Source organism: Lactuca serriola, chromosome 3, assembly GCF_051521515.1.
Source record: "Lactuca serriola cultivar US96UC23 chromosome 3, Lser_US96UC23_V15, whole genome shotgun sequence".
Classification (NCBI taxonomy): domain Eukaryota; kingdom Viridiplantae; phylum Streptophyta; class Magnoliopsida; order Asterales; family Asteraceae; genus Lactuca; species Lactuca serriola.
This window is the reverse complement of record NC_136410.1, coordinates 38207120-38233233: the sequence shown is the minus strand read 5'-3', so window position 1 is coordinate 38233233 and position 26114 is coordinate 38207120.

Here is a 26114-nt window from a genome sequence, read left to right as displayed (position 1 = left end):
AGCAATTTTCTTTTTTTTACGACAAGACAGCTCAGGAGGAGTAGAAAGTTGCCACAACCTAGGAGGGGTTTCTATTATAGGAAGCCAAAAAACTTGAGCCTTTTTACAAACTTCTTAAAGGGGGAGAGCGACAGGACGGCTTCAAGGAGAACGTCGAGACGCCATCAGTTTGGAGCGCGAGGCCAGCAGAGCTTGCTGCAGAGGAGATCCGGTAACTGTTATGAATGTGGAGGAGTGGGGCATTTTTCTCGTTACTGCCCCAATGTTCAGACGGACGAATGCTGCTGGGGGAGTGCAGAATAGACCAGCTGAAGATGGAAGAGTGCACGTTGTGGAGCCTAGAGCCCGGGAAGCTCTAAAGGTAAGTGAAAGTCGGAAACATAGCGGGGGTTCTGAAGCTTAGGAGAGGAGACTGTTTCGCTGTCGTTAGATTGTGTGGCAACGTGAGCCAACGCCAGCAGAAAGGAGGAGGAGACGGAAGGCTGTATTCCGAATCTATGTCCGAATTGGACAGTGCAAAGATGATCATTGATGCTGGGAGTTCGGATAACATAGCGTCCACGGAGATGGTGGGTCAGTTGGGGCTGGGGAAGTTAAAGCAGGACGTCTGGTGTGAGGTCGTCCCTATGTATTACATATCCTACTCGGAAGACCGTGGTAATACGAGTAGGGTGTTACCTGCGTAGGGAGAACACCGGTTGACTTTTAACGGCAAACGCGGTTATTGCCATCAGAAGACTTTGGTTGGCTAAGGAGAAAGGGTGTTGGCATAGCATTTCTGGACGTGGTGGAAGAGTCCATAGAATGTTATGCCTTGATAGCAAAGCCAACTAGCAGAGCCGAGGATCGGTGGGATGCTGTAGCTTTAAGAGATAAGGGCTGAGGCAATCGGAAAGGCTTTTTTTTTAGGAAGGAGGCCCCCTCCCTCCTATGTTGTAAAAGGGAAGTGCAGATCTTTCTGCAACACTCTTCCGGCTTGATTACCCCCTAAGAGGAGGATATAGAAGCAGATTTAGTTGCAGGTAGGAGTGAGTCTACCCTGCAAAGCGGCTTCTCGCTTATCCCCATTTGGGAATGAGGAGATCCGACGTCAAGTGCAGGAATTGCTGTCGAAGGGGCGGGAGAGTCTCAGTCCGTGTTCAACGCCTGCTTGACTAGCTCAAAAGGAGGCAGCTGGAGTGTGTAGATGGGCTTTGAAGCAGGGCCACAGATATTTCAATTCGGAGACGGGGTGGAAAGACTTTCGTGAGAAGAGATGGTAGGCTTGATACGGATACAGCTGCTTATCACCCTAGAATCAACCAGTTCGACTATACCCGCCTTAATTCCCTCATTCAGGACAGATGGAACCAGGTTATGGATCTGTTCAAGTTGGTCGATCAATCCCTCCTTTGTTTCCCCTGCCTCCGGGCACCTTAGAAGAGATTTGATTGGAAGGAGGGTGAGGAACGAAGACAGTGGTTTGACTGCTGGGATCCCAATCGGCCTGCATCAGCGGAAAATGGAACTATCGAATCACGGGTGACTCCCTTTATCGGGATGGGAGGAATTGCTTAATCGGCATTTCTGTCAATTGGCGGAAGACTCATGCATCCTGGGAGGGTATGACTTCAAGGGATGGACTCGATCGAACGGCCAACCACTTTCCATTTTTGTAGGATATTAAATCCAAAAGACCATTATTAGCGTGTAGTAGATTGGCCCGAGTGCGTAATACGCCAGTCGAGAAGAAATCCCATCAATGGATACGGTAGAGGAACGAAAGTGGCCGGCGGCGGTGTAGAGCTATAGCTATAAGGAGCGAAGCTCACACACACCGGCTGATGTAGGGTGGGATAAAGTTGCCAATGCGAGTCACGCGCAGAGTTGGACACTTTTTTTGAAGCGTGATGCTGATAAGTCCACTCGATAAGATACAACTTCCGGGGCCTTATGGGGGAGGGCCGACCTTGGTTTTAGCTACTGATGACGGGGCTGCATCGGGGACCGGAACAGGGGCACGAAGCTGCTCCGTGATATTCCAGATGAGTTGAAAGACTATGATCCCCTCCCTTGACATCCACTCGCCCTAATGAATAAGCAGGAGAAAACCCATAAGCTTTTATCCGCGCCATGGCCTGCCAAAAGTAGAATCGGGGGAGGCTTTGGAAGAAAGGTTATGAACTAGAGAGGGACCTCCCTACCCCGCGGCAGATTAACTAGAGGAATGCCAGGTGATTTTTAAAGGAGGCGGTTGAAAGACCGGCCTTGAGAGGACATTCTCTTTCTTGAGCTTTCGTGGGTTACAAGATCGACTAGCACATCCAGCTTACTCTATCGACAGCCCAGCCAGATGAAGGATCAAGGAAATCGGGATCAGCTGCCTTTACTTTATTTAAGGGGGTCTTGAATCTCATGTCATCAAAAGTAGGCAGGCTTTGAACAACCAGATAAGAATCAGTTCCACTTTCAAGGGCTTTCGTCCATCTTTCGCCCATCTATCTCCGGATGCAAGCATTGATCTTGAATGGTGCAGTTATCATCTCTCTTAGGAGGCACTACCTCCAGACCTGCCCGACTTCCTCAACCTATCGGTCGAGTCACTTCCTTCCACTCGCCTTACAAGGACCTACTGGACTATCGGCTTTAGATAGTCATCTTCCTCCCCCTATCCTTCCTTTTCACTCGCTTCCTCTCGTCTTTGAGTCGAGTAGCTCTTCTCGATTGCTCTCAACCGCTTCTCCTTGAAAAGGAAAGGTAGGAGCACTTTAACGACGGAATGTACATATGCGCGCGAAGGTGCCGGACAATTTAAGGCTCTTTTTGCCTTCAGTAAAACCGGGCAAAACATTGACTAAGTTGATTTAATTCGCATGAGAGGGCTTCGGGACAATCGAGGTGTCAAACATCCTCATTTTGTCTGTTCGCAACTTTCTTTCAATTGCTGGCAGTTGTCCCTGTCGGTGGACCACCCCCCCAAAAAAAATTCCTAGATTGAGCTTTCTTTTTTTTGCCAAAATGAAAAAGAAGTTCTCGCTTATTTTTATCATTTTTTTCATACTTTATTTAGATGTGGGCACTCTTCAGCCCGAGGACAATCTCTCAAATACACATTAAGATGTTGACCCTTTTTCTTTTCTTTGCTGATTCCTCTCAATGAAATTTTCCATGTTGCACTAAGTTACTTACGGATGTATGCATGCAGTCCGGGAACACTTTGGGGTAAACACCCATCCAAACAACTCCAACAAGAAAAGGTATAAATATGAAAACTTCTCTACCATTTAGATCGGAGAATTTATGGAGGAAATCCGGTTTTAAATTCCCAGAAACCACACGATTATATAGCCAAAGGGAATACGCCGCGCCTAAAATCATCCCAAGCGCTGCTAATGTGGCTACTAAGCTATTTCTTTGGAAAGCTCCTACTAAGATGAGAAATTCCCCGATAAAGCTGCTAGTACCAGGTAAACTCATATTGGCCAAAGTGAAAAAGAAGAAAATGGTAGAGAAATTCGGCATGGTGCTCACTAAACCTCCGTAATATCTAACAAGTCGAGTCTTATGTCGGTCATATAGAACACCAACACATAGAAAAAGGGCTGAAGAAACCAGTCCATGACTTAACATCAGTAGAATGCTACCTCCAATTCCCTGTATGTTCAGACTAAACATACCAATAGTCACCAGATTCATATGAGCTACTGAGGAGTAAGCAATGATCTTCTTAAGATCGATCTGTCTTAAAGTGGTCAAGGAAGTATATATTATAGCAATCGCGCTTAAAGTATAAATGAAAGGAGTGAAACAAAGTGTCGCTTCAGGAAACATGGGTATTGAAAATCTTAAAAAGCCGTAGGTTCCCAATTTTAAAAGAATTCCCGCCAAGATGACGGATCCTGCCGTAGGTGCCTCTACATGAGCTTCGGGTAACCAAATATGAACTGGTACCATAGGCACTTTGACGGCGAAAGAGGCGAAAAAAGCAATCCATAGAAAGATTTGGCGCCGCTCACTAAATTTTGTGGTTAATAAAATTTGTAAATCGGTGGTTCCTGTTTGGAAAAGAATCAACAGAATAGCTAATAGCATAAAAACAGATCCAAGTAAAGTATAAAGGAAAAGCTGATATGCTGCCTTGATCTTTCTTTGTCTCGAACCCCATACCCCTATAATAATGGTAGAGTAAGGGGTGGCCCCAAAGCGGAATTGACCGGTGGTGATTGGTCGAAGCTCCAGTAGGTAGCCACTCCCTTCTCGGGGAACCGTACGTGAGACTTCCGCATCATACGGCTCCGTCCCGAGCTTCCGTCGTCGGCCTTGTCATTAGACCACTATCTATGCATGTATTTTCAGCCTGGACTCTAGAATCTTTTGCTTCTCGGGTGGTGGCGAACAATGCTGCTTGCGTTGCGGGGGATGCCCGCCCGTAGGGCCCGGCCTGCTTCCCGCCCGAAAGAACCACTCACTAGCTAGCCGGACTAGTGGGGGGCCTATCTGGAGACATACTGAAAACCATGCCTTTCGAACCAAACGCAACGCCCGTCTTCCAAATCAAAAGAAAAAAGGGGGAAGAAAGAAGGAGTGCAGCCTGTAGAGCACATGTAACGCACAGTCGGGTTGCTCACGCAGCGGATCTCTCTCTCTTTTTAGATATCTATAGATAAAGAGAGAGAGGTGTGAAAGTAATAGCTTTATGTTATGGCCGCCCCCCGGCTTACGGCCTTTACGCTACTACTACTGTGATGTGAGCGGTTCAAATTGGTTTGATCTTTCCCGATCATCCTGGCCGGAACTTGTACGCAGCACTTGTACGGAGGTGCATGCATAAAGGTTTGGAACTTTTTTATTATCTGAATCTTAAGAACTGGACCCTACCCTATTCTCGAACCCTCTGCCGAGCTCCACCCTGCCCGCATTTCTTTTTTTTTTTTCTTTTTTGAAGGGGCAAAAGAAATGTCTCCACCTGCTGCCAACAGTCTTTCTTCGGAATTCTACTGAACGGGTCGATCCTCCCCTCCCCCCCGTTTGTTTTAGCAACTTATCCTAAGGTCTCCTCGCCAAGAGCTCCCCGGCGACGACAGAGGAAGCAACCCGCCTGCTGTGGCGGGGCGGCTTTTTTCTTTCACAATAAGACCTGGACGATTATCCCTACCCTCGGTAGCTTACGAGTTTACGTCCATCCCTGGTCGGGTACAGTTTCCTTTTTCTTTCTCCCTTGTAGCCGTTACCCGAATTCGCGCAAGTGTGTCCACACCCCCCAAACTGACTTGACGAGGAATCCATTCTCGCGAACAAACACAACCCCTACACACACCTAGGAGCACCCCTTCCTGCATATCCATACAAGACCCGAGTAGGCGGGTCGAGGTCCTACGAGGTACCCACTACTCGGAGTACCCTCCCCAAAGGAAAAAGATGTGTTTGTCAGGTTCGGTTCTTCTTAGTTGGGTTGGGCGGGTTCGACCAGAAATGCTATGCTTACACACAAGACTACCCCTCTTCCCGAAAGCTTCGCGGGGACTACTTTACGACGACGGACGACCGCCCGTAGGGGGTTTACTGCACAAGGCCCCTGCAGAGGAAAAGCTTGATCCCAGCGAATATAAGATGCTCAGCTCCGCACAACATAGGGATTAGCACGCTTTCGGGAAGAACATAGAATAGTAGAGGATCCAGCATGCGGAACACGGCGATCATTAGAAATTCACGAATTAGAGATGCTGTAATATACTCTCGCTGATGGCAAGGAAGTGTGCACTCTTCGTCAACCTATCCACAATCACCCAAATTGCGTCAACTCCCCTAGCAGTCCTCGGCAATTTGGTGATGAAATCCATAGTGATCTGTTCCCACTTCCACTCGGGGATCTCCAATGGCTGTAACTTGCCATGCGGTCTCTGGTGCTCGGCCTTAACCCTATGGCAGGTCAAGCACCTCTCAACGAACCATGCCACGTCCCTCTTCAAACAGGGCCACCAATACTCTTTCCTCAAATCCAAATACATCTTCGTAGCACCGGTATGGATCGAGAATTTCGATCTATGAGCCTCTTCCATCAAATTAATACGCGTACCGCCCACGAACGGTACCCAAATCCGACCCTGAAACGTCATAAGTCCTCGTCCATCCTTAACGAACTCTGAAATTAGCCCCACAACCCGCTCTTTCTTCTGCATCTCTGGTAGCACAGCCTCGGCCTATGCCCCACGAATAGCATCCAATACTGGAGTTATCACAGTCAGTCTCAAGCATACATCTCGCAATGGAGTGCTCTCCGCCCTACGGCTCAATGCATCGGCTACCACATTAGCCTTGCCTGGGTGGTACAGGATCTCACAATCATAATCCTTGACCACATCCAACCACCTCCTCTGACGCATATTTAGGTTGGGCTGATCCATCAAATACTTCAAACTCTTATGGTCCGTGTATATCGTACATCGAACCCCATACAAGTAGTGACGCCAAATCTTAAGAGCGAACACTACTGCCCCTAACTCTAAATCATGCGTGGGATATCTCGCCTCATGAGGCTTCAGCTGCCTCGACGCATACACTATCACATGACCCCTTTGCATCAACACTGCACCCAGTCCCGAAATCGATGCGTCGCAATATACTACAAAATCTTCCATCCCTTCCGGGAGGGCTAACACCGGGGCTTCGCACAACCTCTGGCGAAGTGTCTCAAAGGAGGTCTGCTGCTCGGGCCCCCATGAGAATGCAACACCCTTCCGGGTCAATCTGGTGAGCGGCACTGCGATCTTGGAGAATCCTTAATGAATCTCCAATAATACCCTGCCAACCCAAGGAAGCTCCTGATCTCAGAGGGTGACTTCGGCACCTCCCAACTCATCACCGCCTCAACCTTGGCCGGATCGACCAATATCCCTTTCTGATTAACAACATGTCCTAGAAATTGGACCTCCCGCAACCAGAAGTCACATTTGGAGAACTTTTCATAAAGCTTCTCTGACCTCAATACCTCAAGGACCTCCCTCAAGTGCTCCTCATGCTGCTCTCTAGATCTCGAATACACCAGAATGTCGTCGATAAATACAATCACTGACCGATCCATCATCGGCCTACATACCCTGTTCATGAGATCCATGAACACAGCCGGGGCATTGGTGAGCCCGAAAGGCATCACCACAAACTCATAATGCCCATATCGCGTTCTAAACGCTGTCTTCTGGACATCCTCGTCCCGCACTCTCACCTGATGGTACCCTGACGTCAGATCGATCTTGGAAAACCAAGATGCTCCCTGCAACTGATCGAATAAGTCATCGATCCTCGGTAACGGGTAACGGTTCTTGACCGTCAACTTGTTCAACTCCCGGTAATCAATGCACATCCGGTGTGAACCATCCTTCTTCTTGACGAACAGAATAGGTGCTCCCCACGGCGAGCTGCTCGGCCGAATGAATCCCTTCCCCAGCAACTCCTGGAGCTGCGAGGACAACTCTTGCATCTCTGGAGGTGCAAGACGATAAGGCACCTTAGCAATAGGCGCGGCCCCCGGAACCAGATCGATACCAAACTCTACTTGCCTCACAGGAGGTACTCCCGGCAGCTCCTCGGGGAAAACATCTGGAAACTCACGCACCACAGGGACCTCCTCAATTGACTTCGGTCTCTCGGAAACCTCCCGCGTATCCATCACATACGCCACAAAACCCTTACAGCCCTGCTATAGACACTGCCTCGCCCTAGCGGCCGAACAAAAAGCTGATCCCGAACGGGTACCCTCGTCGTACACCGAAAGGACTCCCCCACTATGGTCTCGTATAGTCACCAGCTGACGCTCACAGTCGATGACAGCGCCGAATCGGCTCAACCAGTCCATTCCCACGATGACACAGACATCACCCATCGCAATAGGAATCAGGTCAATCGGGAATTCGACCCCGAAAATCTCTAACACGCATCCCCGGAGAACCTCCGTGGCACAAATCACTCTCTCGTCAGCTATAGAAACTCTCAGAGGTCGACTCAACGACTCGCGACTAACGCTGATATGCTGCCTAAAGGCTAAAGATACAAAGGACCTACTCGCACCCGAGTCAAATAACACTAAAGCAGGCACAGAGTTCACAAGGAAAGTACCTACGCATATAATAACATAAGCATAACATCTCGACATTAAAATAAATACATGAATTACAGCATACCTGCCACCACATCGGGCACAGCGCGGACCTCCTCCGCAGTCAGCTGAAAGGCTCTCCCACGAGCCCTCGGGGCCTCGACCTTCACCGGTCGAGTCTCAGTAGTCATGGCAGTAGGTGCAGATCCCTGACGAAGCTGAGGGCACTCGGCCTTCCGGTGGCCGATCTGGTTGCAATGAAAGCAAACCATAAACCCCTTGGGACACTCCCTAGCAATGTGCCCCTCCTTGCCGCACTTGTAGCAAGCACCAGCTCGACACGCCCCATCGTGACCCTTGCCGCACTTTCCGCAAGTGCGGCCCTTCGGACCTCCCGTCCTCGAATCGGCGGACTTGGTCCGCTTGGCTGCCGGCTGAGACTGAGCCGGCCGCCGGTCCACCTGCTGAGACTCGGCCTCCTCCCTGGCCTGGGTCTCCAACTCGATCTCACGCTTCCTGGCATTCGCCTGAAGCTCAGTAAAAGTATGATAGGTGGAGTTCGACACAAACTCCCTGATATCCCTCCTCAAAACTCCCAAGTACCGGCTCATCCGAGCCTGCTCTGTGGACACCAGCTCGGGGCAGAACATCGCCCTCTCATGAAACTTCCGCGTGATTGCCGCAACCGAATCAGTACCCTGCTTGAGGGTTAAGAACTCCTGAACCAATCGTTCCCTCTCCACCGGGGGAACGTACTCATCCCTGAACATGGCAGTAAACCCTTCCCATGTCACTGCTGTAATCTCTGCCAAAGTGAAGTTCGCCGTCACAAACTTCCACCAGTCCTTCGCTCCCAGACGGAGCTGGTTCAAAGCGAACTGTACCCTCAGGTGCTCCGGGCATGAACAAGTGTAGAAGCACCCCTCTATATCCACGATCCACCTCATCGCAGCAATCGGATCCTGCGTCCCATCGAACTCAGGTGGCTTCGTGTTGCTGAACTCCCGGAACAGCAACGAGTCACCCCCCTGTGGCCTGGCAGCGGCCACAGCTGCGGTAGCTGCAGCGGCTGCAGCTTCAGTCAATGCGGTGTACCGCTCCTCAAACGTCTCCATCAGGGTGGTCTTAATAGACCCAAACATCTCCGGGATCTCAGCCCGGATCGCCGCAGCTACCTCCTCGTGAATCATCTGACGAATCTCCTCGTCACTCACACCGCTCGAACTCACTCCGTGGCGTGGTCTAACCATGATGTCTCTGAAATACAACATAAAACTATCAGAGACTCCATCGAGTATAGTCGTATTCGATAACACAACCCTACTCAGTCTCCGATATCCAGGGATTCTTACTTGGGTCTCCCACTGACCCGGTGTCTTCGGTAGTACGGGCCCAATACTACCGACCACACCGCATCAGCATTCATCCCAAATCTTCATCCCCAAACCCCGGATAGTGGGTACTCTACTTCTGTCATGCACTATCTACTCGCACACTAGCAAAGCATCTCATATCGGCAAACTTTCCTAGACTAAGGCATCACAAATCAGGCCACTCTAGTCCTATCATGAATACCTAGTCTTCTAGCATGCATATCAATTCATATCATATAATATTGTAAGGTATTTTAGGGATCTTTACCGTTCGGGCGCTGACTGATCGTACACACTGCTTCTTTCTTGCTTATCACAAAACCATTTACAAAAGTTTATGCCTTTATTTAAAAAGTTCCCTCAAATCCTCGGTTTGAGTGCAGTTACCCCCGAAGGTGCACCCGAATCCCTCAAACCAAGGCTCTGATACCAATTGTAACAACGCAAATTTTCAAACAAAATTTTCATTTAAAATAAAGTGAACTATTTCAACCAAATATAATTATTCCAAATTTCATATCACAATACAATCATAAAATCCCCAAGATCTCAAAACATCAACAGTGTGTACACATCATGCCGGCGCCTTCCCGCGGTCCTCGCTAGTACCTGAAACACATACATGACAACTGTAAGCATAAATGCTTAGTGAGTTCCCCAATATACAACTTACGCACATACGCCTTTCCAGGTCCTGACCTTCCGGTCCTCAACACAACTCCTTTCGGCCCATAACATAATCGCCTTCCGGCCCATAACATATTGCCTTCCGGCCCGCATAACATGCATAGCACATATAACAAATAACTTACCACATATAGCATACATATCACACATCATATCTGACCTTCCGGTCACACAGTCAAACCCTTCCGGGTACAGTATAGTGAGAAGACTCACCTCGCGGGTAATGAAAGCTAGCGACTCCTGAAATCACTCGCACTCGATCCGCCGAGCTACATACTCCCTATAATATCATATATCCCTTATTAATACTTTTATCTTTCAAGACAACTGACCCTAAGAAATTACATGCAGGTCAACTCTGGTCAACGGTCAACGGTCAACTTGACCGGACTCGGCGAGTGCAAAGGCGACTCGGCGAGTCTAGACGTCCTCCCCAACTTTCCCTGATGTTCCCTTTCTACTCGTCGAGTATCCCTCTTGGCTCGACGAGATCCTCGTGGAAGAATCGCGGGGCCACCCCGACTCCACTCGCCGAGTCTGAAGAACAGCTCGACGAGTTCCATTCAATCTCCAAGCTACTCGCCGAGTCTGTTCGTCGGACTGGGTGAGTCCCTGCCATGCAGTCGATCAAACTGCTTCCTGAGATACGTATTGTCCCGAAATACACAAGCATGGGACCTTCTGGACCTCTAAAGGTCCTAATACAGGGTTATAGTTGTTTGGGTAACAAGGTACTAATCCATCTAATCCCCAAATGGGTTCCATAACCCTAAATCCATGCACACATCAACATAACAGAAAAGATCCGAAATATTACCTGAATAACGCACTCTCTGTGTCCCCAAACCGCAGAACTCGAATCCCTTGCTGTTCCTTTAGCCAAAACTCTTCTCCTCCTTGCACAACAATTTCTTCAAGGCCCTAATATCCTTCAATCTTGCTCTAGATGCCCACAGCCGTTTAGGGTTCTTCTCAGTCGACTAAAGACGAACAATGACGGCCTATAAGTGCATTATATACGTTCCAAAACCAAACGGCTAGGGTTTCCGCTGAACAGCGTAGACTCGCCGAGTCCATAATGGACTCGTCGAGTCCAGTCGCGAACCCGCGACCCAATCTGTGGTCCTACTCGGCGAGTCTGGCTCCAACTCACCGAGTCCCCTCCTAAAACACCCCAAAAACAATATTATAAAAATACCTGAAATTCCGGGCTGTTACAACTGTGACATTTTTGATGCATTTTGGTTCGTTTCCAGTATGGAGTTCGCTAGTGGATCTGGTTCAGGATCTGAAGCTGATGGCCAAGATAGGTCGGGGTTGACTGTTGATAAGATACGTTAGATGATTACCATGGAGGTTTTACAGATTTTGCAAGAAGAATTGTTTGGTATCGTGGATTGGATCCCTGGCATGTTAATTTCCAAGTTTGAGGAGTGTAATGCAACTCTGTAAACTGTGAGAGATGCTATTGAGATGATTACTGGGGAAGATCTTGATATTAGGACTCGACTCAGAAAGAGAAGGAGGGTTCATTCAACAAGGGACGAAGAGGCTGAGGCTGCTAACTTGGGTACTAGAAGTCAAGAGAGTTATGATATTTGCGGGAAGTGTGGGGGAACCTACAGTTTTGCTTGTCACAAGTTCAAATGTTATAAGTGCGGAGAGAGACGTCATGTTTTTCGCAACTGCAAGAAGGATCAGATGTGTTTCCACTGTTACCAGTCGGGTCATCTCAAACCTGACTGTCCTACATGGGTAGCGGACGGAGTGCAAGCCCAGATGTCCACCGGCGTACAAGAGGTCAAGTTTGAAGCACAAGAAATCGCATGTATGAAATTTTGATCCTTGGTTTGATTTTGAACGGACAACCATTCGTGTAGTAGTTTGTTGGAATTATTATGTTAACACACACACACACACACACACACACATATATATATATATATATATATATATTGTAATGGGTTAGGGTTGTGTCTTGGAAACCTTTGGGGTACCTTACCCGATTGATTTGATTCCTATTCCCATGTGGGATGTGTGTGAAATAGTGGGGATAGACTGGTTGAGCAGTTTTGGTGTTATGACAAACCGCGAGGGTCAGCGGGTGGTGGTTTGAACCCCAAGTGGGGGTGAACTGGTTAGCTATGATGAGGGTACCAGGATCAGGTAAGCTTTTTCTTTGTTTCCAGGGCTCGGTAGTATATTCAGCACAGTTGTTTGGACTATCTTGCCTATGTGGTTGATACGTGGGTTGAGAAGGAGGCATCGGTTTCAAATATGCCAGTTGTTAGGGAGTTCGTTGATGTGTATCCGGAGGAGTTACCCGGTGTGCCTCCCGAGAGGCAGGTTGATTTCAAGATTTAATTAGTTCCAGGTATGGATCTGATTGCCAAAGCACCGTACCGATTGGAACCGTCGGAGATGCATGGGTTGTCCTCTCAACTTCAGGAGCTGTTAGGCAACTAGTTCATCAGACCGAGTAGTTCATCGTAGGGATCACCAATATTGTTCGTCAAGAAGAAGGATGGTTCACAACAGATGTGTATTGATTACAAGGATTTGAACAAGTTAACGGTGAATAACCGATATTCCCTTCCGCGGATTGAAGACATGTTTGATCAGTTACAGGGTGCATCTTGTTTCTCCAAGATCAATATGAGTTCAGGGTATTATCAGGTGAGGGTTAGAGATGAGGACGTGGAGAATACATTATTTCATACTAGTTATGGGCATTACAAGTTCATGGTGATGACATTTAGGCTCACCAATGCACCTGCGGTGTTTATGGACTTGATGAATTGGGTACGCAGGTCGATGCTCGATCGATCAGTTGTTTTTATTGATGATATTTTGGTGTATTCTAAGACTAGATAACAACATGAGGAGCACCTTTGAGAGCTTTTGGGAGTGTTGAGGTGAGCATGGCTGTATCGAAGTATGAGTTTTAGTTACAAGATGTCCAGTTCTTGGGGTTCCGGTTTCCATTGTATCAGACCGAGATGTTCGGTTCACTTCCCGATTCTGGCAAAAATTCCACGAGGAACTAGGTACGAGACTACATTTCAGCACTACCTATCATCCACATATCAACGGTCATAGTGAGCGGACCATCCAGACAATTTAGGATATGTTGTGGGCTTGTGTCATAGATTTTGGTGGGAGTTGGGATTCTTAGCTACCTCTAGCAGAGTTTTCCTACAACAACTATCACTCCAGCATTGGTGCACCACCTTTTGAACTTCTGTATGATCGAAGATGTTGTACCCCAGCTTGTTGGGGGGGGAGGTGGGTCATAGAGTCATGGGGAGGATTGAGGTAGTCCTCCAGACTATAGAGCTTATCCAGAAGATCAGGCAGAGATTGCAAACATCTCAAAGTCGACAGAAGAGCTATGCCTACCGGCTGACAGATTTCGATTAAAGTTGGAGTTTTAGGTCGGAGATATGGTGCTACTGAAGGACTCAACCTGGAGGGGTGTGATACGCTTCGGGAAGAGGGGGAAGTTGGGTCACCGGTATATTGGACCGTTCCATGTGATCGTTAGGGTAGGCAGGGTGGCCTACCGGTTGGATTTGTCGTGTGAGCTCATCAAGATCCACATCACTTTCCATGTTTCACAGTTGTGGATGTGCATGTTGGACGATGAGGCAGTGGTCCTTTTGGATTATATTTTGGTCGATGAGCGCCTGAATTATATTGAGAGGCCGGTAGCGGTGGTGGAGAGAAAGATGAAGGTCTTACCCAAAAAGGAGATACCTTTGGTAAAAGTTCAGTGGTAGCATCTGAAGGGTTCTGAATGGACATGGGAGCCTGAGTCAGAGATATGGGAGCATTACCCAAAGTTGTTCACAGTAGCGGACTTCAAGGACGAAGTCTGATTCAAGTGAAAGAGAGAATTGTAACACTCGCGTCAGGTGCACATTATTATTATTATTGAGTTAAAAGTTTTCAATTTTGGCCCTTATCATGACTTTAGGAATGCTTGTCACATCGTGAGGAGTAATTTGGAAATGTGCATCATTTTGAGCCTCACGACGTGAGCACTCCAATGCTCACGGTGTGAGAGCAGTTTGAGGACCAAAAACCCTAATTTTCGGTATTTAAAGGAAGGGGGGCTAGGGTTGTTCACCCTTTGTCTCCCTCACCTTAGTGGTGGAGTGGACAAATTAGCAACATTATCATCAACTCTTTTTGCTGTTGGACCTTTGTAAGTATCAAAGATCTAAACTTTATTACATTTCATGGATATATCTAGGATTTTGTCCACTTTTCTTCATGTTTAGCATGCTTGAGTGAAGTAAATCCATAAAGTTTGCAACTTTATGGATTCTAAGAGTTCCTTGATCTTCATATTGTATAGATCTGGAAGTTAGTGAGGTACAAGAGGCATGCATGAGAGTTTGAAGCACATTTCTTCACTTTTGACCTAGAATGGGTTGGATCATGCATGGTGCAAGAATGGATATAAAGGAAACATTTTTATGGACTTTAGGAGTCCCTTTAACTTCTGGATGAGATGGATTCGAGGACTTAATGGAATAAGGACTTAAAATGGTGACTTTTAGCTTCAGACGGTGCTCACGACGTGATACATAAGATCTCACAACGTGAGATTTGAATAACCTGCGTTTTCTGTTAAAATCCTTGGAGCTCACGATGTGAGATTTGAATAACCCACATTTTTTGTTAAGTTCCTTGGAGCTCACGATGTGAGAGTGGGTGATCACGTTGTGATGTCAGCTCAAGTGATTTCCTTGACTGAGTTGGCTAGGTTGGGTCGAGTCGAGTTGGAATCAGATTGAATAGACTATCACGAAGTGACCAAGGTCTGGTCACAACGTGAGGATGGATATCTGACATTAAGGGTTGTTGACTTTGACCAGAATTTTGACTAAGTTTGACCTAATGGTATTTTGGATTGTGTTTGAGAATTAGCCACTTTTGATGGATAGGTGACGGGTAGAGTTGAGATTTGGAGTCGATACCTTATCAACTATCATTTACACAGTGAGGTGAGTTTCCTCACTGTTCTTGTGGGTCGCAAGCACCAATACTAACCCCTTTAGTTATGTATCTTGTATATATGATGTTGCTATATAGTAGTAATATATAAATCTGTCTGCTAGTCTGTTAACTGGTTATATGATTATTTGTGGCTGGATATATGTTATTTGTTATGTATATGTCAACATGGTACGATGGGATTAAAATTGTACTACTTTGTGTTGTAAGTCAATAGACTGAGGAATTCCAATCGAAAGGTTCAGGGCCAAGGAATTCCAACAGGAAGGTTGTGGGACGGGGGTAATCCAATCAGGAGGTTGTGGACCTATTATGTATCGGGCAAGCTAACCGAAAGGTTGTGGGCCAGGGCATTCCAACTGAAAGGTTATGGGCCACGGTTAATCCAACTAGGAGGTTGTGGAACCGTTATCTGTTTTATTATATGTTTGTGTGGTGGTACATGGGGGAACTCACTAAGCTTTGACTTACATTTTTAGTTTATGGTTTCAGGTACTTCCGAGGATCGTGGGAAGGAAAATGCGTGATCGTACACAACTTCTGTATCTAGGTCTTGGGTAAAACTCTGATGTGAAATAACACTTTTGAAACAATTACTATTTTTGTAAACAATGTTGATGAATGGTTGACTTTGAAAATTTCAAATTTATTGTGATTTTTGGAGGGTTACATTTTAAATATTAGTGTATTACTATTATGGATAAAGAAATATAATTATGTTGTTATTATACGTAAAAGTTAATGTTAGGAATTAATGGCATCAGAAACAACTAATATATCCTCACACAACTAAACAATAGTTTAAAATCAATTCACAAAGAAGATTTGGTTAAAGCAAACATGATCAACCAAAAACACAAGCATAATGGGGTTAAACAAATTTACCTTTTTGTTGTATGGAGATCCTTTGGTGTAGAAAATATGATCTAATTAAATCGACCACCTTTATCTGTGGTTCTACGAGCAACATGAAAAAGTGCTAAGCTATAATCAATAAAGCAAAGCTTCATTTCTTCCTTGGTCTCTTGGTGATCAATGAACACATACACACAAGAAAAAGGGACCTTTTCAGGTAAGGGAAGGAAAGCCAAAATAATTAATTATGATGTTATTCTCATGATTTTCTTTGTATATACATAAAAAAATTAAAAGAAAAAACAAAATTGATGATATTTAAACCGTTGAATTCGTTTGAGCTTTGACTCTTTAAGTAGTTAATAACTTCAAACTATGGAGATTGAAAAACATTCAGCTTCGGTCCAATCTTGTTCAATATTATCTTGTTATATTAGTAAAACTTGATCATTTAGTGATATAATACATGTTTAAGCAATTGACCATATTATAATTAAAAACTTAGGCATTTATATTTTATGACTTCGTGATATGACCATTATTTCCGATATGTATTCATTTTAGATTTCGGGGATATAGAATGAGTAAATTTCTCTCGTTTGCATCAAACACTTATAATAAGAACTCTATTGTAACCAATCTCCAAGATTTTTGACTATCATCGATTATCAATAAAATGACATCAGTTGATGCCCCTGTATTGAAATCTATTTTGGATATAGTTTATTTGTTCATTTTTCCGTAAAATTCATGTTTAAACATAGCATTTTAGACTTTGAAAACTACATTGTTACATTTTTATACAATAAAATGTTAGATATATTTGTATGTTTCTTATAGTTCATGGGGATGCCGGTTATAGTGATTTTGTAAGTCTGGGATATATGTTTCAAAATTGTTCTTTATTTTCGGATTTCGTACATTTTTTCCTTACTTATTTAAATTCCTTACGAAAACATATCAAATTTTTTGCAATGAAAGATCTAGCTAGGTGTTTCAACATGTTTAAGCATAAACTTATATCGTTTCAGTCACGTTCCATAAAAAAGTTTTTAAAATTGAACATAAGCAATTTCAAAACTCAATTTGATTTTCTTTCATTTTGTTTACACAATGAAATTATAATCAAAGTGTAAGTGATCTAAAACACCATCGCTTACCTGGGAAAGATTTAAATTGGTCATCATATCAATGGTGATTTTTTTTTCATTTTTTTTCCTAGTCCTATACATTGGTGCACCTACTTGGAACTTGGGAGGTAGATTTAGGCACCAATGTTTAGTGTTTAGTATCAAACAAGTCATGGTGCATGAACATAATTGTTCTTAGTGTAACACACGATCCTTGTAGGTAAATCCTTTTCCTTAATTGTTAAATTTAAGTGTTGGATTTTGATCTACGCAGGGCGTAGATAGCCTTCTATGCGCTGCGTAGATGGATACTTGGGGACAGACCTTTAATGATCTACGCAAGACGTAGATCTTTAGTACATAAGGTGTACGTGGCCAGAGTCCAAACCCTAATTTCGGGGTTTTGAGCTCTATTTAAGGACCTTAACCTTCTTGAAACCCTTCAATTCTCAACCTCTATTTCCCCAAACGTCTCCCTTGAAACCCTAACCCCATTTTGGTGCTTTGTGAGATTAAAGAGTGTTCTTTGGGTGCTTTTGAAGGAAGAAGAAGGTGGTGAAGTTTCTTGGAAGCTTGAACCGACCTTGGATCTAGAAGTTCATCTCCAGAATGTATAAAGTTTGTACCTTCATGCTTCTATTGTTAGATCTAGTTTAGATGTTGAAGATATGCCATTTTGTCCCATTATTTTGGCTCATTTGAGTATGAACGACCCTAGACATTGTGGAGTGCATTACCAAAAGTATTTTGTAACACCCTGTTCGGGATCATTTTGTGATTCAAGGTCGTAGGCCAAAAGTTGTTTTTGTAAAGGCTTTGGGCCTTAAGGAGGCGAAGTTTAGTCCTTGTAGAAGGAGGTAATGATGGTTGCAAGATCTTAACCTTTCAATTGTGTTTTGGGCCGAAGGGAAAAAAGGGAAAATCATGGGTTGGGGTCTTGCATGAAAAATGAATTTTTGTTAAAGAAGTTTTTATTCCAAGATATCTATATAATATTGTGGGGCTTTTCAATACCTTTCCGTGCATATAAAGATCGTCGAAATTGGAGTTAGAACGAACAAGTTACGGCCGTTTGAAGTTAGGATGGTTTTGGGTTAAGCCGCATACGTTGGGCGTACCAGACAAGGAGGATCATAGGGGATCAACCTGGTACATTGGACGTATGCGATCAGACCCCAAACCCTAATTTGAGGGTTTTGAGTTGTATTTAAACTCCTTAATTTCCCCAAAGCCTTTCCATTCTCAACCTCCACCTCTCCAATGTCCTCCCATGTAGCCCTAACCTTAGTTTGAGCCTTGTGAACTAAAAAAGGTGTTTTTGATTGCTTTGGGGTGTGCTTGGTGCATCCTTGAGAAGAAGGAATTCATTGGAGAAGTGTTGGTTGCATTGAAGCTTGTAGATTTGGACCTTGTTCACCTTGATCTTTCTTCTGGAGGTATAAAGCTTGAATCTTGATGATGTATCTGTTAGATCTAGCTAGTTTTGGGTGTTATGAGCTTTTGGTCACTTTAGTGCATAAATTTTAGATCTTGAAAGTTTGTGACCTTGTAATGGATAAAGTTGGAAACTTTATCCATCTAAACATCATATTGGTTCAGATCTAATGGTTAGAGGCTTGGACTTACTACATTGTGTTGAAAAATATGCACTTTTGGTCCCTTTGAGACTTAAATACTAGATCTTGGTGGTTTGGACCATTCTATTGGATAAAGTTAGAAACTTTATCCATTATGGAGCTATAAGGAACCATAGAAATGTGATCTTGGTCCTTCTATCCCTTCCATGCAAGAGTTATGATATCTTAATGGATTAATAAGTTAGTTTTTGGCTTTTGGAGCTTTTCTAGGCATGGAAAGTCAAAAAGGTGGGAACTTTATGACGTAGAATGATGTTATGGGTCTAGATCGGAGTGTTGGATGAAAGGATTTAAGAGAATAATCACTTAATGGAAAAGTGTCATCTAACCAAATACGTTGTGTGTACCTTTGAGTACACTGTACGTACTCTTGTGGAGTCCCATTTCTGGATGGTGAGTATGTCATGCGTACGAGCTGAGTACGTTGTGCGTACTCATCTTGAAGTTTGACTTTCGTTGACTTTTTGACCAAGTTTGACCTTGGGTAAAACATGAGGATTTTGGGCTATTAATTAAGATTTTATATGGTTCTGGTGTTAGTGGATTTGTGGGTGCAAGCAGTGCTGAAAAATGGATCATATTGTAGTGTGTTAGTGTTCTTTGATTCAGTTGAGTCATCTCACTATGCTCGTGGTTCGAAGGCATTAATGTCGACCCATTAAACTGTGTATGTAAGATGCTTGTTGTCCTTGTGACTCTTGTATGCTTGTATGTGTGGTGGTATATATATGCTGACCAACTGGGTCTTATTGTTGTTACTGTGGTACATGATATTGTGTGTGCTGAGACTTCGAGTGGTCTCCAGAGTTACTAATAACCCACAAGGCGTGCTGTTTGCCCACTAAGACTTCGGGTTGTCTCCAGCTTTGCTGATAACACATAGTTGTTTATTTGTGTTGTGTTGTGTGAGGTATTTTGGGGAACTTACTAAGCTTTGTGCTTATGATTTGTGGTTTAAATGTTTTCAAGTTTTTTTTATATTAAAGGAGGGGCATGGCTCGATTGCATCGCATCAATGGGATATTTGTGCACATGATAACATTTGACGATACTATGATAATTTTTAATGATTAAATGGTCCTATCTAAGAATTTTGTAGTTGTGATTTGAATAAACACTTCAATTTTTAATTGAAAAATTTGGGTTGAAATTTGGGGCGTTACATATTTAAGGTTATTAAGTCATAAAAACAGTGTCTTGGCCATATCCAACCATGCATGCATGAGTTTGAGATCCTTAGAAGTTTTTATGAGATTAGGGCTTGTTCTTGAGACTTGATAAGCCAAGCAAGTGCATAAAGTTTGGAACTTTATCACTTAGGACACTTATTTAGGCCAAATCTGAGAGTTGTCTGTGATGCCTTTTTGTATTAAGCACTTAATGGAATGCTTGCTTTAGCGTGAGTACGTAGGGCGTAGCTCTATGTTGTCCGGTAAAAGCTAAACGATGCTCTATGCATGGCGTAGAGCTGGTATGCAGGGTGTACTCGCTCTGCATGTTGACCTTTGACTTTTAACCGTTGACCATTGATTTTTACCAGTGTGACTTTAGGTTATTTGGGGTAATTTGAATAGTATATTGAGAATGGTTCCATGTTTATTATATAGGTGACCTATAGAAACAGTGTTTTGAGCAGTGATCAGTTCAGCTATCTTTCAGACTATGATGTGAGTTTTACTCACCATACTCGTAAGTCGAAGGAACCAATGTCGGCCCACTCGGTTATGTATCCTGGTATATAGGATGATGTTATGTTGGTTATATGTTAGACTGGTAGATCAATATGATTACCTATAATTTTTGGCTATTAGTTATAGTTGTATATGTCGACATGTTATTGTGTTGTGGGGTTGAGGCGGTCCTACTTTGTGCCGAAGGCCAAGATACCTAGGCGGCCCACTTGATATTGTAGGTCTAAGAGAGCGGTCCAGCCTATGTTGTAGGCTCGGGAGCGGTCCAGCTAGTAGTTGAAGGCTCGGTGGCGGTCCATCCTAGTGTTGCAGGCCTGCTTGTGTGTATTATATTATGTTGTTATGTGTGGTACTTTGGGGGTACTCATTAAGCTTTGGCTTTCAGTTTGATTTTATGGTTTCAGGTACATCAGAGGACAGGGGCAAGGAGAAGGCATGATTATGCACATCATCCTGGATATTTATTTGACTTATGATTTTGGGATATTATGATTTATACTTATGGTTTGGAAACTATGTTTTGTGTGAATTATGGATTTTGAGATGGTTTTAAAAATGAAAATTTTGTCATGATATTTGAGATGTTACAAGTTGGTATCAGATCCTTGGTTTCAGAGAATTTGATGAACACTTGTGTGATTCCAGACTCAAACTAAGGATCTGCAAAATGTTTTTCAAGATTTATCCACAAGAGAACCGACAGAAAGGATGCGATGTGTACATCAGCCGGAGCCAAGGAACGTGATTCCCCAAGATACCCACACTTGTTATGTGAATTGATGATATGTTAGAAGTGCATGCTAGTTTGTAGGCTAGGGATCTTCAGGAATTCCATGATAGAATTGTTTGATTTATGATGCCTAATAGCCTAGGGGAATTCTTATTATGCTAGATGGACATGACATTATTACTGTGGTTGCTTAGTATGTGCATCATAGTTGTACATAACTAAGATTTTATAGCCTGAGAATGTTTGATTTAGCCTTATTTCTTGTTCCTTGTCTGGTTGTGGGCTTAAGGTAGGATAAAGTATTCGACTGTCTATAGAATCCAGTGTTATGTATGATTAACATGCACAAGTGGCTGCAGGGTTAATGGAAGTTCCATGAGTGAGTATGGATTGTAGTAGTTTAGCGTAAGGAAGGATTATCCACTCTTGAGAGAGTATGTATATGACGTATTTGTATCCTAGTTTTGGGCTTTGTAACCGGATGGTCCGTGATGATCTTTCGATACAAATAGGGGTAAGTGTGGAAAGTGGTATGTGCCCTTACTACTGAAAGCACAAGACCCGTACGCGTATCAAAGAAGTCACGAACCCCATGGATTAGTGATTTCATAATGATGTCATAGTATGAATTGTAGCTTTTATGATGTATTCTGGTTTGTTTTTAGTATGCCAATCATTAGAGGTTCTAGATTAGGAGCTGGCAACCCGGAGAGGCCACGTTTGTCCGATGATGAGATTTGTGAGATGATCACTAATTAGGTAATCATTTCTGTTAGGGAGGTGATCCCGGAGGTTTTTGAGTCTCTTAAGACCACCATGATTGAGATGTCTGACAAGCGCTATACTACTGTCTCTGAGGTTGCTGCTGCCGTAACCACCATAATTGTTGTTGTTGCGGGACTCTAGGGGAGGGGGTCATTTCAGTATCAGGACTTCAACAACACGAATCCCTTGGAGTTTGACGGGGTCAAGGACCCGATTGTTGTTATGAGGTGATTATCTGATGTGGAGGGTTGTTTCTTCACTTTTTCGTGTCCGGATGACCAAAAGGTCAGGTGCGCCATGAACCTTCTTCGTTTGGGGGCGAAGAACCGGTGGAAGCTGGTGACCGGTACTTATTCTCTTGTGGAGAAAGCCACACTGACTTGGGAGCAGTTTTTATAGATGTTCCATACTGAGTATGTGCGGCTGGTGGAGAGGGAAAGGTTAGCCCAGTAGTATCTATCGCTGAAGCAGACGACATAGTCGGTGACGGAGATCACCAAGATGTTTAATGAGAGAGCCCTTTTTTACCCCGAGTATGCAACTTCGAAGATGGTCCAGATGTCTTGTTACTTGAGCATGCTCAAGACTAAGATTCACAAGTTTGTTTTGACCTAACGGTATAGTTCTCTTTTTGAATTGCAATCTTTCACTCGGAAGAGAGATATTGAGATTGAGACCCAGCCGAGAGAGAAAAAGCAGACCCCAGCCCAGTCACAACCGACAGTGAAGCGGTTATAGCCCGTTGGATCACGATCTGGAGGCTAGAGGGGCCGCACCTATGGCAAACACAGGAAGGCGAATGAGGGCGCATGTCGATGAACTGTTTGGTGCCACAAATGTGGCACAAAGGGGAATTTCGCTAGGGATTTTCATTAGCAGGCTCTGCTATCGAGTACCAGGATTTGTTATCAATGCGATCAGGTGGCCCAATATCCATTGCTTGCTGCTAGTCCCATGCATGCACCAACCCCATCGACTCTTTGAATCATGGATGGATGCCAAGGGAGAGCTGAGGCCCCGAAGGCTGGGGATCATGCTTTTAAGATCACATTAGAGAATGCCAAGGCAACACCTAATGTCGTTATTGGTATGTTCTCATTTATTATTCTGTCAAGTTATTTTCTTGTATGCTTATGATTGTATTTCTGCTAGGTAACTTCTTAGTGAATGCCTTTCTTGCTCTTGTGCTTTTTGACTCGGGTACGAGTCAGTCTTTTGTGTCTCAGTCCTTCGGTAGGGGTTTTGATATGACTCTTAGGTGGTTGGAATGTCCGTTTCGAGTCTCCATCACCAACGAACACGGGGTTTCTATATCAAGCATTTTTCAGGATTATACCTTGGAGATATTCGGGGTGTTTTATTCAATTGATTTGATTCCCATCCATATGCGGGATGTGCGTGTGATTGTAGGGATGGACTAGTTAAGCATATTTGGAGTCATGATCGGCTGTGAGAGAAAACGGGTGGTAGTTCGAACCCCAAGTGGGGGAGAACTAGTTATTTATGGCAAGGGTACCAAGGTTGGTTTGACGTTTTGTTCAGCGGCCTCGACAGTATCTTCAGCATGAATGTTTGGGTTATCTTTCTTATGTGGTCAACATTCGGGATGAAGGGAAACCTTTAGTTTCAGATGTACCAGTGGTTAGAGAGTTTCCAGATGTATTTCCGGAGGATTTACCCGGTGTGCCTCCCGTGAGGCAGGTGGAATTCAGGATCGATTTGATCCCCGGTGTGGCCCCGATTGTTAAGGTGTCATATTGCCTCACACCACCAGAGATGCAAGAGTTGTCCTCTCAGCTTCAGGAGCTGTTTGGCAAGCAGTTTATTAGACCAAACAGTTCACATTGGGGAGCACCGGTCTTGTTTGTGAAGAAGGAGGATGAGTCTCATCGCATGTGCATAGATTATCGGGAGTTGAACAAGTTGACAGTGAAGAATCATTACCCACTCCCCAGGATTGATGATCTCTTCAATCAGTTGCATGATGCATCTTGGTTTTCCAAGATTGATTTGAGATCGAGATACCACCATATGAGAGTCCGGGACATTCCGGACTCGTTATAGTCATTATGAGTTCGTGGTGATGCGGTTTGGGATCACCAATGCACCAACAACATTCATTGATTTGCTGAACCTGGTGTGTAGACCGATGCTCGATCGGTTGGTTGTTGTTTTCATTGATGATATTATGGTCTACTCCAAGACTAGGGAGCATCATGAGGAAAATCTTAGAGAGTCACTTGGGGTGCTGAGACAGAAGAGGCTTTATGCCAAGTTCTCCAAGTGTGAGTTCTGGTTATGAGAGGTTCAGTTTTTGGGACACCTCGTCAATAAGAACGATGTTCTGGTCGATCCGGCCAAGATCGAGGCAATGATGCAGTGGATGGTCCCAAAGTCCCTGTCTGAGATTATGATTTTTTGGGGTTGGCTGGTTATTATCGAAAATTTATTATGGATTTCTCTAAGATTGTTGTTTCTTTGACCCACCTGACGAAGAAGGGTGTGGATTTCCGTTAGGGCCTGAGCAGCATGTTGCATTTGAGATTCTGAGGATGAAGTTATGTGAGGCCCCAATGTTGACTCCCCATGAGGGTGTTGAGGATTTTGTAGTATTTTGTGATGCGTCGATCATAGGTTTAGGGGTGGTTCTCATGTAGAGAGGTAGAGTCATTGCTTATGCATCCAAGCAGTTGAAGCCTCATGAGGTTAGGTATCCGACTCACGATTTGAAGTTGGGGCAGTGGTGTTTGCCCTCAAGATTTGGCAACATTATCTCTATGGGGTTCGATGTACCATCTACATGGATCACAAGAGTTTGAGATATCTTATGGATGAGTCGAACCTGAACATGAGGCGACGCATATGGCTTGACGTGGTCAAGGATTATGATTGTGAGATTCTCTATCATCCAGGGAATGCCAATGTGGTCACCGACACTTTGAGTCGCAAGGTGGCTAATACTCATACTCAATGGCACCATTTGATGATGACCATCAACTCCCCGCTTTTAGATTTGACCAGGGAGGCTCAGGCCGAGGGAGTCAAGAAGGAAAACTGGAAGCATGTGCGGATCAAGGGTGAGATTGACAGGTTTTCTACCGAAATTTGCAGACTTTTGACCTGATACGGTCGGGTATGAGTGCCATTTTCTGGCGGGGTCCAGAATATAGTATTGGAGGAGGCTCATAAGTCCAGGTTATCGATTCACCATGTAGCTACAAAGATGTATCGGGACTTGAGACTTAGCTATTGGTGGTCATGCATGAAGCAAAATATTGCATGACACGTGGAGGGATTGTGTTTCGTGCTTTATGTTCAAAGTCATTGTAATTAGGAATAAGTAAGATACTTAGTTTCTTTCGGGACCCGACTGGTTCCCCAAGAAATCAGTTTCCCATCAAAGTAGGAGATCGATATGTAACTACATGATTAAACTTTTGACGGTGGGATTAAAAACATACAATGTCACCATATTTATAAGCATACTAGTATCAATATTTATAAAATATTGGATGTCAATGTCATCAGTTATCCGTATAACAACATTTGTTCTGGGACATTTGAAAGGTAAATAGATCTGATTTACTTATAACCCTAACTTGGAAGCCACCAAGGTAATCAACACACAAAAGTTGATATCATAAGTTAATCCAAATCGTAACATGTGTAATTTGACGTTACATACTACAAATGCCATTGATTCACTCGCTTGGCCATCTAGTAGAAAAGAAGACTCTAAAAAATTGTTATATAAACTTAGTTTAAACGGAATTCTGAATTTAGATAATATGTTGATAACAATAAAAAACCTAAAGTTGTGAAATTCACTTAGTTCGAATATGTAGTCTTGTTTGAATGTCAGATAAAGACATTAAAATGTAAGATTGTTTGAAATGTTAGTTTTTAAATTGTTTTACGTCTCACTGGTATTCCGATATTTCAAAACAAAATTAATAAAATATTTCGAGTACAATGGTTATTCACTTGATGAAATTAAATTGATTGTTTTCTTATATTTTCTATAGTAATATTTCATTTTTGTGTTTAGAATATAGATATTTACATGATATCCCACACAAACTTTAATGTCCTATTCACTATTTGCTTATTAAACACGATCCACATTTTACATTTATTTTCTTCAACATTGGTA